At 37.7% G+C, this 12,170-nt stretch overlaps 1 protein-coding gene across 1 annotated transcript in view; it reads left to right on the top strand.

Annotated features, from left to right (window-relative positions):
- The window catches only part of LOC126260577 (cilia- and flagella-associated protein 43), a 299,972-nt gene that overhangs the window by 228,880 nt on the left and 58,922 nt on the right, over window positions 1-12,170 (top strand). The gene's annotated exons all lie outside the window — the stretch shown is intronic.

The raw sequence follows: 12,170 nt of genomic DNA on the forward strand, positions 1-12,170 counted from the left end.
TAACAGAATATCAGCAGTAATAAGTGAAAGCTAATAAAAGACAATTTAGACATTTGCCCAATGGTGCTCACTCATGTTTTACCAAGTATCAAAGTCAGTTTTATATTGTAAGGATACACGCCATATGGTTGATTTCCCTGTGTAATAATTTACCCATTTCAAAAGTTGCATAATCATTTAATGTTGTACATGTAAAAAGCTAGTATGAATATTTTCTAAAATGATTCAGTACATTAACAAAATAAATGACCTGTTGAGTAAATTCTCTGCAATGAGAGCCCGGAACAAATGATTACAGTTGGAAATAGTGAGAGTGTATTTGAAGTGTGAGGTAGAAGTATATAAAAAGCCAGAATTCATGGGTCTTTGATCAATAGTAAATTACAATACTAAGCCTGTTTGATGAAATTTATGATTCCATTCTTTTTTCAGTGAAGTTTCACCTAAAATTGCAAATCTGAAGTATGAAAAAGTGAGGCTAAGGGATAATGCATTGTATACAAATATTTATTTAAATTTCACACCTTTCTAATTTTTTCTGTAATACATTATTTTTTATTTTTTATTTTCAAAGACATTAATTATCCTGTAAACTCCATTTGTCTCATTTGCCTGTGGCCTGAATTCAAAGTCAAAGAAAACTGTCATCATGGCTTTGATGTTTCTCCTGACCTGACAAACTTTATTTGGTCTTGGAGAACCTTTCCTGACCCACTGTGAAGATTGAACTTTGGTCTAATATCAAGTCTCATCACCAGTTATGATTCTCTTAAGGAACATTTCATCCTCATTTGCATGAACCAAAAGCTCTTCACAGATTTCGAAGCAAAGGTCATTCTGGTCTTGACTCATGAGCCATGGGATGAGGTTGGTGGCAACACGATGCATTCCAAGATACTGTGTCAGGATTTCATGACATGATCAAGCTGAAATGTAACATTCTTCAGCAATCTCTTGGACAGTCAGTCTTCAATTGGCATGTACAGTTTCATTTATGTTCCTGACATGAGCATCATCAGTAGACTTTGAAGTGTATCATGAATGAGGGTCATTTTTAATTTCCTTCTAGCCATTTTAAAAACATTTGAACCATTCGTAACACTGAGTATGGCTTAAGCACTCATCACCACAGGCTTCCTGCATCGTTTGGTGTGTCTCTGTAAAGGTTTTCGTGAGTTTCATGCAAAATTTAATGCAGATGCATTGCTCCTCTAACTCTGCCATCCTGAAATTCGCAAACTGCCCATCATAATGTTCTACTCAATACAACACTGAACAATAACTAACAGACATATAATTACGAAACTTCTGGAAGTTGCACATTAAACACAGGTGTGTGCAGGGATTGCAACTGCATTACACTCCAACGCATCATTGACACAAAATTATGAATGTTCCAGAATTTTTTGAACAGACCTCATACTTCATCAGCTTCCTAATTGTCCAGAACCAAACCATAAGCTGGAAAAAAAACAACCACCATGAGTAAGTGGGAATAAGATTCATGACATAAATGGCCATATCATTTGACTACATTCACTTGGAAGCTTAAATATTTTACAGTGCCAATGAACCATAGACCTTAGTGTCTAACATAAAATTCTACTTGACACCTCCACCCGTTCCTGAGAAAAAAGGGCTAACCGAGAGACAGAAAAACTGACAACAAACTGATCTTACAAGGGTTCTGTTTTTAATGTTTGGGGTACAGGACCCTTAAAATGATCTAAACTTAACCTTTGAAGAAATCTAGAAAGTCAGGGGGGGGGGGGGGGGGGGAAGCAGGAGAGAGGCAGGGAACATAGATACATCCACTACATAGGAAAGACAACGAACAAGATATTAACTACTACAGGTGAACTTCTTCGCTACCAAATGCATATTAAATATTTTCCTAAACAGAGCAGAAACCATGCTGGACAGTCATATGGGTGAATGTCAAGGTGGTTTTAGGAAGGGCAGGTCATGTTCTGAGCCAAGTTTTAATCTGAAGTCAATCATTCGTTATATATTACTGAATTCAAATGATATTGTAGTAATGTTTGTTTATTTCCAAAAGGTCTTTGATTCCACTGACAGACAAACTATAGCAAAAGTGATTTAAGAATTGTGTGTAAAGTCTAAATTAGCAAACGTGATTAATGAAGCACTGACATACAAGGTATCTAAAGTGAAATTTATGGAAGAAATTATCTCAGTGCTTTGAAATAAACACAGGTGTACTGTGTTATAGAAAAAACAGACATAATTTGGAATGAAATCTTAATTAATATAAGTTTTCACCAATAATGTTGCAAATAGGAAACAAAAATATTGGAGTAAACTGCCTTGCTCTTGCAGATGACTGTGCTATACTTCCTGAAAATGTGACTTCTGCTATAACACAAATTAATCTGTACCAATAGGACTGACTTAAGAATTTTTGCAGGAAAAAAATTACTAACATTAAAAATGCACCAGAATTTCTGGAACCAGTTTTTGGCCAAACTGAAAGGCTATAAAATGTAAATACCTCAGGGATCCAAGAAAATGAGTTGGAGAAAGCTACTGTAGAGGAAAGGATACATAAAATGGTAAGGGCATATGGTATAATTAAAGCCCTTTCCAACAAAAAATGTGTGTCTAGAAATGAAAAAATAATGCATTACAATACAGTAGTGAAGCCAGAATGTCTATATGCAAGCAAATGTTTGCCATTAAACTGTAATTTAGATAACTGGTCTGTGCACCGTCATGCATGGTACCAATATGTTGCAAAAAGCTAAGTGTGAAATATAATTCTTCAGGGTGTCATATCTCAGTTCCTATTGCCCACAGAGATAAAAATCTAATTGTTTTGGATTGCCCTCAGCCTAGTGAGCATTTGTGTACCTATCAGAAGAACAGGCATACTGTAGCTATCCTACAGTACCCCCAAAATTTAAAAATTACACACGTCTTCTAGCCCAGACAAATTCATGAAATTAGATGGTGTCTTTGTGTTAGGTGTGGTCTAGCATGGACCTCAGGCAGCTTACAAAAACACCATTTGTTTGTTTCCAGTTCCACAGGTTCAAAGTTACCACACTTATGCAAAAAAAACTGCAAAAACCAGTTTTGGCTATTTTTGAACCATGGCCCACAGTTATCTAAATAACTGTGCATTCTTTAGACATACACTTAGAAATGCCATTTTCCTGTTTTCAATAATCTGTATTCATTATCCAGATACACCCAAAAAGACTATGATTTTTGTACTAAAAATACCAGTTGTTAGTATGTCAATTTTTATAATTTTGGTTCATAACAAATCGTTGAAATTTGTACCATATGTTCATAAGATGATGTTCTCAGGGAACCCTGAAACCTTTTTGATATCATTAACTGCTACTGAGATCCATAATTTAAAGTGTACCACACTTATGCAAATAAAATATGCAAGTAATATCCAGTCTAAGCCATAAATGTTGTTGTGACTGACAGTGAACATGTAACAAAAGTTCTAGGGCCACCACAGGGTCACAGAACTATTTGTTTAGTCAGCATTCATTCACCAATAAAGTTCCATGATGAACTGTTTGTATAAGGTGCACATACACAACTGCAGTGATGTTAATGGACCCAAAAAGGTCTTAACATCCCTGAAAAGAACTTGAAAGGACTGCCAAAACTTATGTTAAACTGCAAAAACTGCGAATTCAGTAAATTATTTCTGAAGACATTTTAACTCTTTCAAGATACTAATTGTAAGCAGTAAACTTTCGATGCATTGTGACTGATGAGCAAAGTATCCAGAAATATGTAAGGCAAATGATTTTATGTTACCCTTATATTATGCATTCTTATTTGTTATTTATATGTGTTGAAGTATATAAATGTATTGAAGTATATAAATAAACTGTAAATCTTTACTGATATTCAGAATTCGTTTTATATGTGCAACACACCTTGATACAGTACAGAAACAAACAGAATCAGTGGAAAAATGGACCTGTCACAGCATAGAAAAGGTTAATATGTTCCTCTTTAAAACACCATGACAGAAAAGTGAGGAACCAGCTGCTTCAATCCTCATTCGACCTTCATCACCAAAAATTTGGGCATGTGAACAAATTTGTAATTTTTTGTGCTGAGAATAGCAGAGAGATATTGATGGTAGAAGAGAGAGGTGATAGGGACTGTGGAAGAGAGGAAGTGGTAGTGAAAGAGAAAGGGAGATGGCTGAAGACAATAGCAATTGGAGATAAGACAGATGAGTGGCGATTCAGCATAGATCCCTCAGAGTGGTTGGTGGGTCACATCATCCATAAACAGCCCTTTTCAATCTATATCAATGTTCGATAGGGTTCATGTCTGGAAAACATGCTGGCCACTCTAGTTGAATGATGTCATTATCCTGAAGGAAGTCATCACAAGATGTGCATGATGGGAGCATGAATTGTTGTCCATGGAGATGAATGCCTTTCCCAAATGCTGCCAATATGGTTGCACTATCAGTCAGAGGATGGTATTCACGTATTGTACAACTGTTACAGTGCCTTCCATGACCACCAGCAGCATATGTCTGCCCCACATATGCCACCGTAAAACAGCAGGGAACCTTCACATTGCTGCACTCGCTGGAGGGTGTGTCTAAGGCATTCAGCCTGACTGGGTTGCCTCCAAACACTTCTCCAACAATTGTCTTGCTGAAGGCATATGTGACACTCATCAGTGAAGAGAATGTGATACAAATCCTGAGCAGTCCATTCGGCATGTTGGGCCCATCTGTTCCACGCTGCATGGTGTCATGGTTGCGAAGATGGACCTCACCACGGATGTCAGGAGTGAAGTTGATTGGCGACTCCATAGAGTGCTGTGTGCACAATGACCATATACATGAAATTAGAAGGAAGGTCAGTGTTGGCCTTAACTTTGATGGTTTATTGACACAAAAATCGATTTTGAATCACATAATGATCATCTTCAGTGCTGTAGTGTACAAATTAAAACTCATAGGCACTGGTGTCAAGTTATCAGTAACCAAAGCTATGAAACGATCACAATAACAGATGAGTGGCGATTCAGCGTAGATCCCTCAGAGTGGTTGGTGGGCCACATCATCCATAAACAGCCCTTTTCAGTCTATATCAATGTTCGATAGGGTTCATGTCTGGAGAACATGCTGGCCACTCTAGTCGAATGATGTCATTATCTTGAAGGAAGTCAGGAGTTATTGTGATTGTTTCATAGCTTTGGTTACTGATAACATCTTGACACCAGTGCCTATGAGTTTTAATTTGCACACTACAGCACTGAAGATTATCATTGTGTGATTGAAAATCGATTTTGCTGTCAATAAAACATCAAAATAATGGCCAACGCTGACCTTCCTTCTAAGGAGTGAAGTTGAACATCATGCAGCCTATTGCTAACAGTTTGAGTCATAAAATGACGTCTTGTGGCTGCATGAAACACATTATTCAACATGGTGGCTTTGCTGTCATGGATCCTCTGAGCCATAATCCAATGCTAGCGGTCATCCACTGCAGTAGTAGCCCTTGGGTGGCCTGAGCGAGGCATGTCATCAACAGTTCCTGTCTCTCTTTATCTCCTCCATGTCCAAACAATATCACTTTGGTTCTCTCTCTGAGATGCCTGGACACTTCCCTTGTTGAGAGCCCTTCCTGGCACAAAGTAACAATGTAGACATGATTGAAATGCAGTATTGACCACCGAGGCATGGTAGAACTACAGACAACATGAGCTGCGTACCTCCTTCCTGGTGGAATGACTGGAACTGATCGGCTGTTGGACCCCCGCTCTCTAATAGGTGCTGCTCAAGTAAGATAGTTTACATCTTTGGGGAGGTTCAGTGACGTCTCTGAACAGTCAAAGGGACTGTGTCTGTGGTACAATGTCCACAGCCAACGTGTATCTTCAGGAGTTCTGGGAACTAGGGTGATGCAAAACTTTTTTTGACGTCTGTATATGACCATAGTAGGCCTGTTAATTTAAAAGACAAAGTACTGCTCAATACTTCAATGCTATCAAAGCTTCCTGGTGGCTGGTCATTGCCTGGAGAGTTGGGTGGCTATTGAGGATGGTGCTAGTATGGCAAAATGCTGTGTGCACTGGTTGTGACTCACACCCTTGATATGGCACAGGAATCCTCTTTTAACCATGTTATTATGTTTCTTTCATCCATGGAAATGTCAGGTGCACTGAATTCCTGGATGAGAAACAGGCTGTAACAGAAGCTCTGATATATTTACTAATTTTTACACTTCATGTTCTCATACACAGGTGCAGAGTAATTGCTCTTGAATATCCTATGCTTTTTAGTTGTCTTTTTCCTTTTTCTGTATCTATAGTACTCATAAATTCACTGTCTCACTCTTGCAACATACAGACAGGGATTCTCTAGGTCCTGTTTTGTGCTACCTTTTTTCAATTCTTTGGGGCTGAGTTACCTCTTCACTGGTGCCAACACCACTAGTATGGACCCATGGTGATCTGGTGTGATCCAGTCAACTCTATGTTTGAGACATCAGTAAACAATACCATCACCAAAATTATGCAGGCAGCTGGTTTAGTAGTTTCTAAAATAATGAATGGTGATGATATTCAATGCTATATTTTTTCACATAGTTAAGCAAATGTTCCAACATTAAACATTAGTTTTGTGAGGTCATCATCTGGTCCAGGCAGGCAAAAAGGGTTGCATTGAGGGTTTTATTTAGGTAGGTTAGATTTTCCATGAGCAGGATCATGATGGGGGAGGTCTGGTAGGTAGATCAATAAGTAGTAATGCTTAGAGTAGTGGTTCTGGTAATGGTAGCACGTAATTGGAAGGTAGGTCCTGTGATGTGACATTAATTAGCAACCCTTGCTCCAGCAGTTCCAGTCATAGTGCGCCACCAACATGACATGGTTCATAGCAGGTGCAAATGATTACTACTGGAATTGCCACATAGAATATTCAATGTGACCCTCTCTTTTGGAAGAATTCAGTTCTGTTTGTAATTACCTCCATAGGGCAATCAGTAGCAGGCTTTTGAGGATGGAATAGGGTGAACTCGCATGACCCAGTAACTGTGTCTATCCTTTTTGTGGGGTGGTGGTGACTTGTCCAATTTGGCACTATAATAACTGATTGAGACCAGTGCATGTGTCTTCCCTCAGATGCTCCCATCTTACATAGATACACACATGCACTCACATTTACCAACAACATGTATCCAGGTTTGAGCCCCAAACAGCCACTACTAATTGTGGTACATCTTGTATAGAAATCCTACAGTTGTGGTGCCACTGACACCCCAGGTGGTGAATGTGTACTTGGGCCTTAAACCAGTCCTGAATACCATTTGACAACATTTTTGGAATGGTAACCACTGGTGCTGTCCAAGACCTAGTGCTCTGTCACATACGTGTTGATTAATAAATTTCTTCTTTACTGGTTGTAGATGGTGCTGAAGTTGACACAGATTTTTTTTTAAATACAGACAATTCATTTCCTGTAGGAATACTATGCTGTATTAGTGGCATAGCTGGCAATGGTCCAGGAGGAAAGTAATTCTGTGTATTCCTCTAACAACCTTTCCATGTATTCCCTGTCATGTCTTTCCAAGTGGAAAACCTTCTGCCTTAGTGTGACTAAATTGACAGACTATCCCAGCTTTAATTATTCTGTCTGATATTCAACTTACCTTCCTCTAAAACTTCCAAGTTATCTATTAGTGCACCACCTGATAGCTTCACATCTTCCAAGCTACAATTATACACAGTGATGGATACTACCCAGCTTCCATCAATTTCCCATATATAATACCAACTGAATCATATTAAAAATTGTGTCTTATCCACTTCTTCATATTCTTGCAAGGGCTTAACCACATATAAAGAATTAACTGACAGATCAGTTCCTATTGTCTGCTTAAAGCAACTTCCCGTATCTTTCCATATGATACCCACCAGTCTAGTGTAAGGGATTTTGTACTAGTTTAATTAGCCTCTCTGATGCCTCTGGGATGCCTTGCAACAATTCAGTTCTTTCAGCAGTAAAATGGAGATGGAACAATGTCCTTATCAACTCCAGTATGTGGTTTTGTAGATCAACTTGGGTATGATATTGTAGTGATTTGAGAATTTCTGTGTAAATTCTAGAACCACTCAGCCTTCTACTGTCTTGAACATACAATATTCTGGATATGATTGTGGAATGGTAGAATCCTACCTACTGCACGTCACATATTTGTGTGTGCAAGTTTAAAATCAGTCGTGGGAAGAAAGTAGATGCGGCGGTCGGACCGCACCGACAAGTACCTGTTGGGCAATCCATAGATGTTTTAGTGAGTGTGTAAGGAAGAACCATGGAGTTTATATACAGCTCTGTGCTTATTGTGTCATTGACTATTGTTATTAAAACAAGAACAGTTGAAAATGTAGTCATGTAGACTCTTGACGCAACCTTGTTAGAGGCAAGACTCATTTTATCATTCATGTTAAGTAAGGTCATGGTATCTAACTTAATTTTCTGGAAATGTCATGTGGCTAGGGCCTCCCATCGGGGAACCCATTTGCCTGGTGCAAGTCTTTTGAGTTGATGCCACTTCGGTGACTTGCGTGTTAATGGGGATGAAATGATGATAAGGACAACACGGCACCCAGTCCCTGAGCGGAGAAAATCTCTGATCCAGCCGGGAATTGAACCCGGGACTCAATTTTGTCTATGTCCAACTGTAGAAAGACTTGCAGGAAGTTACATATTCATGTGGAAAGTGAGATTTTTCATTGTGTATGGAGGTCAGATACATTGTTAGTTTATGAAAAGTAAGGTTTGGCTGCAAATTCCAAGTAAGTCATCTCTTAAGGAAGTGCAAGGTGGTTTGGGGGAATAAGATGATATAGCCCACATCCACACTCACACTTTAGGTCATCACAACAAGTTAGAATGTTGCGACTTATGTGAAAGGACCAAGAAAACAGGAATTTTAAGTAAAAAACGAGAAAGAAGCTGTTATGTGTTGCCGTAGCAACCAAACATAATAAGACAAGGAAATTACTCCGAGAAAATGGAATATATTCAAGTATCCAGTGGAGCAAAATTTAAATGGAAAAACATTGAAGAAATGAAAAATTCATGATGATAAAAATAGTAAAGAAGATTTTGACATATTTGTCTAAGAAGAAGTATGTATAGAACGCTTCAGCTAAGAAGATCCAGTGCGGGGAGTATACAGCTCTCACACACATCACAGGGACGCAGACGTGGAAACCAACATACATCCTACACAGCCGACACCAGCTGTTGTTCACCAGTGCAGATCTGTCTCCACATCCGCTCACCTACACAATGAGAATTCTATGCCGGGTGAGCATGAAACAAAACTTCATTACTTTAGTAAGAAGTGTTACAAAATACTGTTAGTTTTAAATGCTTACAAGAGCTAATGCATATAAAAGTATGGAAAATATACAACAGGTTGGGGAAACTCAAGACCCAGCTATGGCCATGAAGATTAGCAAAGAAGTGCCTGATTTGGCTGAGTTGATAAATTTAATCAAAGCTCAGAGTCTTAAGTTAAACTTATTAAGCTCTCAATTAAATACCCAGAGTGAAGCTTTAAATGCTCAGAGTGCGACTCTAAGTAAGGAACTAGACTTGGTAAATTCTCAATTAAATACTCAAATGACAAATTTAGGTTTCTTAAATGCCAAAGTCGACTCTCAAAGCAAGGAATTTAGTAATCTATGTGAAGTCATGGGTGCTTTGAAGACTGAGTTCGACACCATAAGTAATAAAGTAGAGAATTTAAAAGTAGATTTAAAGAACGATTTGACAAATTCTTTGACCATTCATATAAATCATATGGTTACTGACCTTAGTCAGAAACAGAATGATACTTTTCAAGATTTATCAAAAATGTTAGAACTTGACATTGAGAACAAATGTAATAATATAGAATCAGGCTTATTGAATCTTTTGAAAACATGTACAATATTAAATATAATGATGTAAGATTGTAAATGAATACTTTGAAAGAGAGTGTAGCTATGCATAATGAATTAATGCCAATTATTCAATGACAAATTACAGGTGTCAATACATGGGTAGATAATGTAGAAAGGAATTTCAAAGAGAAAATAGCTAACTCTCATATTATAAATGTAATTAGTTTGGAGGAACAATTTGAAGATATTATAGATTGAAAGGTTACCAAGAGAATAACATCTGGGAACATATCGCCTTTTCCTTCTTCTGTACTTAATGATACCAGGAAGGGTATGGATGAGAGAAATTAAGCTTATCCAAGGCAAAGTAGAAAACAGGGTAACTTCACCTGATGTTGTGTTAACTACTGAAGCAGTGACTGATTTGCAATGGGGAGCAAATTCAGGGTTATCTAGACAATTCCCTAAATTTAAGTCAGACGTAGATGTACATCCATCCCATTTCTTGAAAGGATTTAACCAAGCTTCGCCAAACAATTGGGAAGATTCCAAAGAGATCGAATTTGCTGTGGGGTATCTTCTAGGGGAAGCCTCTGAATGGGGAACAGTAAATATTGAGAATTTTTCCTCTTGGGAAGACTTTCAAAAGAAATCCAAAGACAAGTACTGGTCTGCCAGTGCTTAAGAAAAGTTAATATCTCATCTATGGGACCCAAAATATTATAACAATACTTGGGGTACCATAAGGAAATATTTTGACTGGCATGTAACACAAGCAAAAAAATAGGGGAAATATAATGTAAATGATGTAAAATTGTATATCCCCCAGGGACGTTAATGTTCTGAGTTAATGGGCGAAGTAACAACCGTCGGAGCCTGAGTTGTTTTTGGTGTTTCTTCCAAACTAGTTTTCTTGCACCAAATTCCTTTAAAATCTTAAACTATTTTGTCATCTATCCCCCAGGGACGTTAACATTATGAGTTAATGGCTGGAGTAACGACTGTCAGATCCCAAGTTGTTTTCAGTGTTTATTTCAAATAGTTTCCTGCACTGAATTCCTTTAAAATATAGAACTATTCTGTAATCTTATTGCTTAGGAAACTGGGTATGACTGTAAAATAGAGAACAACTTAAGAAAATCACAGAAAAAAGTGATATCTAAATGAAATAAACTAAATAGAGTATTGTAGTTGTGGAAAATATAATAAGATGTGACTAGGTGATCAACTGTTATACCACAGTTTATAGATTTTCTATTTTGTATAGAGTATTTTATACCTTTTATGTGATGTGATATAGATGGGAGGGCTTGTATAAATTTTGAAACGGGTGTATTGTAGATAAAAGCATGATTTACAAGAACAAATAAATCATGATTGACACAAAACACAATCACACCTTTCAAACAACCCTCACAAACAGGTGTGCCTGATTTTTCACCATTTGCCGTTTCCATAGGGTTGCTAGGATTTCCTTTGGGGACCTCAAATGGTGAAGATGGGACAAGTCCATCCTGTAGGAGACGATTTAACATCAAACCTCCTCCAGCATCTCACTCAAGTACCTGAGGGGTAGGGATCCTAGGGAAGGAGAGTGGGAAGGGTATCTTCAGGGCTTTCTTCTTACACTTCTTCGATCCTAGCATCCGTATCTATTTTTTCCTTTCTTACTTCTCATTTGAGGACCTGTCCGTTTTTTCCCTCTTTCCATATTCACAAACTTCTATCACTGAAGTCCTTCCTTATTTCAGTGGTTACTAAAAACCTAAATCTTGTCTTTAGATAAGAAGGCTGAAGAATCAGACTACAAGAACACACATCTACATTTACACAAATATACACTTCTACACAAACATTAAATCACATAAGAGGAAGCCTGTCATTATGTGAGAACTGCCAGGCGTTGTTCGGAAAATGTGTTTACATATGGAAATATATGTACATATATAGGAAGCTATGACAGTTCTACATCGAATATACATAAGAAGAGGTGCACATACATAATGAACAACTAAAGTAGTAATGTGTAATCGATAAATAAAAGGCATGAGCAAAAAAAGAAAACGAAAGTAGGAGTAGAATTAGTCACATTGACCTTTAAAAAACATCAGTGTAATAAGTACTCTGATGAATTGAAGGATAGTGGTATGTAAATAGTATTTGTAGACATAGTATCTTTTGAAAATGTAGAAGCTGGTAAGTAGAGGAGGACTCTAGAGGGTAAATATTAAAGAATGTATGCCAGAAGATACTTA

The sequence above is a fragment of the Schistocerca nitens genome, chromosome 1, assembly GCF_023898315.1.
Source record: "Schistocerca nitens isolate TAMUIC-IGC-003100 chromosome 1, iqSchNite1.1, whole genome shotgun sequence".
In the NCBI taxonomy this organism is placed as follows: Eukaryota; Metazoa; Arthropoda; class Insecta; order Orthoptera; family Acrididae; genus Schistocerca; species Schistocerca nitens.